Source organism: Otolemur garnettii, unplaced genomic scaffold, assembly GCF_000181295.1.
Source record: "Otolemur garnettii isolate 467f Iridium unplaced genomic scaffold, OtoGar3 scaffold00019, whole genome shotgun sequence".
NCBI classification, from domain to species: domain Eukaryota; kingdom Metazoa; phylum Chordata; class Mammalia; order Primates; family Galagidae; genus Otolemur; species Otolemur garnettii.
This window is the reverse complement of record NW_003852414.1, coordinates 27,347,391-27,355,165: the sequence shown is the minus strand read 5'-3', so window position 1 is coordinate 27,355,165 and position 7,775 is coordinate 27,347,391. Positions and strand designations below refer to the sequence as shown.

Here is a 7,775-nt window from a genome sequence, read left to right as displayed (position 1 = left end):
AAATACTTTCAATATTACAATGCACCTGATGGCCCAGTTCTCTTAACAGGGCAGTCTGGGCTGAGGAGAAAGAAAGAACAAGACTATGAAAGAAGATACAAAATGAGAAGCCTCAGTCAACACCAAACCCTTCATGGCTGAAACAGGAGCCGTGACACCTTCACGGTGAAAAATGGTGAAAACACAGTTCATAGAGGCACAATAAGGACGGGGGTGGGGGCTGAGGAGGAAGTAAAAGGGAGGAAACACAGCTAAGTTAATAATTTTCCCTGTTCCTAAGGAAGATGTTTACATACGGGAAAAATAAAGCATTAGAACATCAGAAAAAAAATTTCCAAGTGGAATTTAACTTCCTCCTTTTAATAAGAGAAGCAAAAAGCTTTCTACCTTATAATTCAATGATCTAATAAGGAAATTCATTTTCTAACCAAGAAAACCCCAGGAGAAGTGGAGGAACGCCAAAGGCATTAACAAGCCAACTAGGAGCCTAAGTCTACACTGAGCTACACTCCTCTCAGGTCTGAGAAGTCTAGCCCTTTCAAAGGTAGTGCCTTGTTCACTGCGTACCCTAAAACTACTTCTTAGGGAAAAGGAGACCTAGTCACATGAATGAAGTTCTACAAAAGACCATAAGCAACCAGATCCCACAGGAGCGTATCTGCTTCTGACAAGGCATCTTCCATAAACATCACTTCAGTGTTTTTCTCCTCTTCTCCCCATTAGAAAAAAAGTGGATTTGACCTGGCCAGGCGCAGTGGCTCACACCTGTAATCCCAGTACTCTGGGAGGCCAAGACAGGTGGAATGCCTGAGCTCAGGCGCAAGACCTGAGCAAGACCCCATCTCTAAAAATAGTTGGACATTGTGGCAGGCACCTGTAATCCCAGCTACTTGGGAAACTGAGGCAGGAGAATCGCTTAAGCCCAAGAGTTTGAGGTTGCTATGAGCTATGACGCCAAGGTACTCTACCAAGGACGACAAACTGAGACTCTGTCACACAAAAAAGTTGATTTGCCCATTGTATAGGAGAAATTACAAGAATATACTGAGATTTTCTTGCATTTATCAATCTGAAAAGAATATCCCTAAATCTGTGAGACATTTATAAGAGTACAGCACATGGTGGATCGCTGTAAGTCAGGAGTTGGAGACCAGCCTAAGTAAGACCCCTGTTTCTACTAAAAGTAGAAAAACTAACTGGGCATGTGGCAACTACTGTGCCTGCAGTCCTGTACAGACTCTAGCTACTTAAGAATTTGAGGCAAGAGGATCGCTTAAGGCGAAGAGTTTGAAGTTACTGTGAGCCAGAACTCCACAGCACTCCACCCAGGGCCATGGTGAAATTCTGTGTCAAAAACAAAACAAAACAAAATTTCTGGATACTTAATTATTAAATTCAATGAATTCTTCAAACTCCAGTTTTTAAAAGGGCAGTCCCCAAAAATGTCAGAGCAAATCCTCTCTGATTTGCTGCCACTCAATTTCAGCTACTCTTCTACAGAACACAGTAAAAATGAATGCAAGGAAACTTCTGTGCCCAAATTATGATCTCTTTCTTTTCTTTCTGGCCCCTACTCAGATATACTGTAATTCTTTTTTCCAAAGACAGTATAAATTCTGTCTTCAGAACCCGTTTTTCTCTGTACAAATACATGTAATCAAACCAAAAAATTCTCCCAGCTAATAAGTTAAAACTGTCAGTTACAAGGTAGAATATTAAAAGCAGAAATTCAGTAATCATGAAAATAGCAGGTTCGGTGCCCCATAGTTCAGTGATTAGGGTGCTGACCACATACAAGAGGGCAGGCGGGCTCAAACCTGGCCTGGGCCTGCTAAACAACAAAGACAACTGCAACAAAAAAAATAGCCTGGCATTGTGGCAGGCATCTGTAGTCTCAGCTACTTGGGAGGCTGAAGCAAGAGAATCACTGAAGCCCAAGAGTTTGAGGTTGCTGTGAGCTGTGACGCCACGGGCGACAAAGTGAGACTCCGTCTCAAAAAAAAAAAAAAAAAGAAAAGAAAAGAAAAAGAAAACAGCCACCATTTTCATATGTGTGTTACAACAGTCCAATGAAACTGGTATTATCAGATGAGAAATGCAGCACCAACAGCGTAATTTCTAATGAATACGCAGCCATACACTTCTTTCATATAAATTTGTCAACTCAACTCACATTAACTTTTCAAAATAAAAGATAAAATTTATTTCTAACCAAGGCAAGTCTCTAACCAAAGGGAAGTATGCAAATTAAATTTATGGTTAAATTACCTTGTTAATTAGGTGTCTTTTGGAAAGTTATTTGCTTTAGCATCTCAAGCAAACCTCAGTTAAGCTATTTCTTACATAGTTTGATTACAAAACAGCCTTTCAGCAAATTAAATACAGTAATAACTGAAAAGTCACAAGGATTTCCACTTCTGTGAATTATCCTGACTGTAAATTAAAGGGAGCCAGGCAGGTTGGGGAAGAATGGAAACAGCATTGCCAGGGCTGTGTGACCGCCAAAGACAAAGCGAACATCACTCCTAACCCCTTGAGGTCTTTACAAACTACAACTTAGCACATATGTGAAGTGCGCTTTAAATATTCAACACGACTGAAAATAAGATACCAGCCAAATACCCTGAGAAAACACTTCCAAAAGGGAAAATAATTCGTACATTTACTTACAACGTCCGCCTTCAGAGTTGCTATTTCCTCTACTAACAATCCTAACATTTAATGTTTATACTAACAAACTGCACTGCAGTTAAGGAAAACCCCTCCTGTTTTTTCATTATCCAAAACTTCAAACTTCCACTTCACAATTAAAACAAGCTACTGCGCAACTAGTGAGAAGGTCTTAAACGAAAGCCAAATAAGATACAATATCCTATGGATAATTTTCTCAAGTTTCATCTCAGTGAAACTTTAAGAATGTTGTACATAAAAATAAAAGGAAAAGCAACCTTACATTCGCGAAAAGTTGCACTGCACAACGACACTAAACTCGGAATAATGCCTAAATTATTCCCCGAGGAGCAGGTAGAAGCTTCCTGACCCGCTCCACGCAGACTGTGCATCCCAGTCTCAAGACGAAAACGGGCAATTTTCACATTTTACTTTTTTAACTCCTTCAGAACCTGCCTCTACTCAAGTCTATCAAGAGGAAAACACCAGCGTTCCGAGAACACACCAAGCAACAGGATCCAACTTCCTGGTTCCGAGGGAACGCGGAGCCCGGCGGCCCGGCCTTCTCAGCAGCGCCCGCGGCTCCAGAGGAGACGGGGCAAGTGGGCGAGGGGGCGAAGCGCGGCGCCGCACTGCGGGTCGCCGTGGTGGCCCGGCCTGGGGGCGCTCGCGGCCTGCGACCCCAGCCCCGCCCAGGCCCTGCCCAACCCTGGACCGCCGCAGTCCTCCGCGAGCCGGTCCTGGCCGTGCTTCCGGGCCCGGTGCAGTCCCGCCTTGGCCTTGCCGATCCCGCTCGACCCTGACCCTGACCCTGACCCTACCCACGTCCTCCCCAGACCAACCCTTTTCGGCCCCCCAGGGCCCAGCGCCGGTCCTCCCAGCCCCGGCCCTGCGCGGTCCTCCGATCCCAGCCCGGTCTTCCCGATCCTCCCCATACCCGGCCCGGACCCAGGCCCCCGTCCTGCCCCGTCACCTTCTGTCTGTCCGGGCTCTGGCCTCCCAGGCCCCAGCCCCAGTCTCCGCAGTTCTCCTGGTCCTCCCCGGCCTGGTCCTCTAGGTTCTCCCCGGCCCGGCCCTGCCCCGCCGCGCGCCGCGTCCCTCCGGGAAGATGGGGGCCCGTGACGGGCGGCGCGGGTCCGAGCCGGCGGGAGGGAGCCGCCCCACAGGCTGCACAGGGAGGCCCGCTTACCTGTCAGCGCCGCCCGCCCCGCCCGACCGGCCGCCCGCGGGATCCTCGCCGCAGCCCCGGTGCCCGGCGGCCGCGCCACACGCGGGGACGGCCGAGGAGGGAGACGGCAGGAAGAGGCGGCGCGGCCGGGCCGGGCCGGAGCAGGAAAGAAGAGCGGGTGCGGCTGGCGGCGGCGGCGGCCTCTTCTTCCCCTTTAGGGCCGGAAAATGTCTCAAGCTCGGGACTCCGGATCCCCAACGCTCCTTCCCGTTCGCATGAGAACACACAACTCCCACTTCCGGGGCCCTGCGGAAGTCCCGCCCCCGCGCGTCACCGCACCCTGCCTCGCGCACTCACCTGCGGCCCGCGGACTGGAGCTCGGAGCCCGGAGAGCATTACGTCATGGAGGAGCCGATCCCCGATTGGGCGACAGCGACCCCGGCCCGCCCTCCGCCTCCCCCAACCCGAGGCCTCTGCGCGCGCGCACCCGTCTCGCGGCGCCTGTGATTGGCGCCTGCGCGCACACCGCCCCGCCCGCTCCGCGCACATCGCCCCACTCCTTCCGCGCATGACGGACGCCGCACGGCGGGCCCCACCCCGCAGACTCCGGCGCTGCTAGAGCGCCGCTGCGGCAGAGATCCAAACGACTCCTATCCTCGTCTCCTTCCCTCAAGCGGGATGCAACCCCTGCTCCTGCGCCCCCCAGAAGGCCACCCCTGCCCCGCCGGACGCTCCCCAAAGCTGGATGAGGGAGCTGTGGGCGGGCTGAGCGGCGTCCCCGGAACGGGGCAGTTGGGCCCCCTGAGAGCAGATGAGGTCGCACAGTCGTTGTCCCCACACACACACGGAGGGGGGAGGAACGTGAAGACTCCAGGCTGGATTTGCAAGTGTCTTGCTACACAAAAATAACCTACTCACACCCCCCCCAAAATTTTATGGGAATAAAAGTAAAATATGTTGGATTTCCTCTACGCTTGCTGCAGGCTTTCCTGCCCTCCAGCTCTGACTGATGCGTGTATGTGAACTGCAGAGTTTAGGGGGTCTGCCCCGTTATCAAGGCTTTTCTGGTCACTCTATTCTTGGGTGTCCTGCCCCTGCGTTTCTGATTTATTCCTAGTTCAGACATTTTGGAAGAAAACCTGTCCAACTTCCACCAGTTGGGTAGCGATCCTCCTTCCTCAGCTTCGTGAGTAGCTGGGACTACAGGTGCATATCACCCCACCAAACTAATATTTTTTTTTCCACAGAGATGGGAGTCTCACTATTTTGCCTGGGCTGGTCTTGAACTCCTGACCTCAAGCATTCCTCATGTCTCAGCCTCTCAAAGTGCAGGGATTATAGATGTGAACTACCTCACCCAACCCTGATTTGTTTACTAGTTTGGTGGCTGGTCTCTGCTACAGACCATCATTCAGAGTGCACTATGCTAGCACCTGTAATCTCTGTGTTGGAAGGCTGAGGCGGGAGGATTGCCATGAGCTGTGATCACACCAGCGCACTCCAGCCTGGATGAGAGAGCAAGACCGTGTCTCATAACAATGGTAGACCCTCCCTGGCTCTCTGTGGTCTGCTCTGGAGGATAAAATCCAAATTGTTTTTATTTCTGGAAAGAAGGCCCCTCACAAACCGACTCTTGCTTGTCTGCAAGCCAGCCCATACGTCTTTCCTACCCTCGGGATGCCTGCAGGTGTACTCCTTTACCAAGCTTTTTTTTTTTTTCTTTCAGAGACGGAGTCTCACTTTATTGCCTTTGGTAGAGTGCTGTGGTGTCACAGCTCAAAGCAACCTCCAACTCCTGGGCTTAGGCAATTCTCTTGCCTCAGCCTCCCAAGTAGCTGAGACTACAGGCCCCCGCCACTACGCCTGTCTATTTTCTTGCTGCAGTGTGGCGGCGCAAGTTTGAAACCTGCCACCCTCTATATATGGCGCTGTCGCCCTACCCACTGAGCACAGGCACCGCCCCCAGCATTCTTGAGGTCATCAGGGAAGTTGTAGGGTCTGCATTGGAGTAAGACGCGGCCTTACAGTCTACACTTCATTTATGGAGAGGCTGCTTTGCTGCAGTTTGTGAGGCAAGGGCAGACATCCTTCACTGCCTGGCACTCAAGTCCTGCCTGTGAGTTCAGGTGTCCTCCCTCAACTCAGACTTTGACTTCTGACAGAATCTTGCTTGTGGCCAGGCACGGTGGTTCATGCCTGTAATCCTAGCACTTTGGGGAGGCTGAGGCAGGTGGACTGCTTGAGCTCACAAGTTCAAGATTAGCCTGAACAAAAGTGAGCTGAGCAAAAGTGAGACCTCCAACTCTATTAAAAATAGAAAAACTGAGGGAAAAGGATCGCTTGAGCCCAGGAGTTGGAGGTTGCTGTGGGCTATGACACCACAGCCCTCTACCCAGGGCAACAGCTTGAGACTCTGTCTCAAATAATAATAATAATCTTGCTTGTTTCTCAAATTACAGCTCAAATGTGCAACCATGTGCATCTTTTCCTCTTAGATAGTTGACTTCTGTCCAGATCCTCTTAGAGTCTTTTTCCTAGCTCAGAGCTTCCTCATGTGTATCATAATTCTCAGCTCACAGGACTTTCACCCCTGCCAAATGGTTGGTCCCTCAGGGCAGAGACAGGTTAGTGCTTTCCACCACATTGTGTGGTACCAATTGCCTACTTAGTTGCTGCTACAAGATATGATTCCTTTAGCAAAGGCTTGAGTTTTGACTGGTATCAGAGTACTCCTCTCTGTTCTCTTATCATTTACTGTGAAAGATAAATGTTTTATCCCCACTTATTACCATTGGAACCTGCCACCCTCTGTAGTTGCCTTCCTCTCCTTATCAAACTCTTTTGCAGTGTAACCACAGCTCAAAAATTTATCTTCAGTGATTTAGAACTATTCATGTGCCCTCTAACTAAATAACTATTCACTAAGTACCTTCTCGGCCTCCGGGGCTGTTCCAAGCGCTGGGGAGACTAAGGGAATACCCCAGATAAGAAGCAGTGACCAGACCAGGAGGAGCAGAGGGTGTGGTGGGAGTACAGGGAGCAGGCCTGGTCGGAGGTCTGGGCCAGCTGGGAAGGAAGGGAACATGTTACCTAAGCCAAGCAGAGACTCGGGGAAGGGGTGGTCCAGGAGTGTCCAGCCTGGAGGAGCCCCACATGGGGAATGAGAGGAAGGGGTGGCCCCAGAAGGTCCAACCAGGAGAAGCCTAACACGGGGACTGAGAGGCCACTAGGCTGGTGCTGAGGCAGAGGGCCTGGGGAAGTTGGCTATAGAGTTGACTCTGGTCACAAAACCCACCCAGATAGCAGAGCAATGAGGAGCTGGTGTAGACAAGTTGGGTAGAACGTCAGGGTGAGTGGTGACAGCCCTGCATTGGAATACTCTGAGTAAAACAACATGTGAGTTCATACAGCTGCCAAGAAACATGGGTAAGTAGGTAAGTGAAAAAACAATAGAGATGAGGGAGGAAAAGGAAAGCTCCTCCTCACAGTAGAGTGCCAGCTAACGTAAGTGGAGGAATCATTTTAAAACCACTATGTCGGGCTCGGTACCTGTGGCTCAAGCAGCTAAGGCACCAGCCACATACACCTGAACTGGTAGGTTTGAATCCAGCCTGGGCCGGCCAAACAACCATGACAGCTGCAACCAAAAAATAGCCGGGCATCGTGGCGAGCACCTATAGTCCCAGCTACTTGGGAATTGGAGTCAGGAGACTTGCTTGAGCCCAGGAGTTGGAGGTTGCTGTGAGCTGTGATGCCAGGGCACTCTACCCTGGGGGATAGCTTGAGGCTCCGTCTCAAAAAAAAAAAAAAAAAGAATTCCCATCTGTTGTGGACGGAACGTATGTGTCCCACACTAATTCATATGTCAATGTCATAACCCCTGTAAGGCCATATTTTGAGTAAGGAAAGAATTATAAGGTTTTTTTTTTTTTTTTTT

The 7,775-nt window shown here is 50.3% G+C and overlaps 1 protein-coding gene across 1 annotated transcript in view; it reads right to left on the bottom strand.

The window, feature by feature from the left end:
- LARP4B (La ribonucleoprotein domain family member 4B) overlaps positions 1 to 4,123 on the bottom strand; it is a 95,517-nt gene extending 91,394 nt beyond the window's left edge. The window contains exon 1 of the mRNA XM_023511384.1: positions 3,860 to 4,123. The gene's annotated coding sequence lies outside the window, so the exon portion shown is untranslated. The remainder of the gene's footprint in view (positions 1 to 3,859) is intronic.
- Positions 4,124 to 7,775: the final 3,652 nt, after the last annotated feature.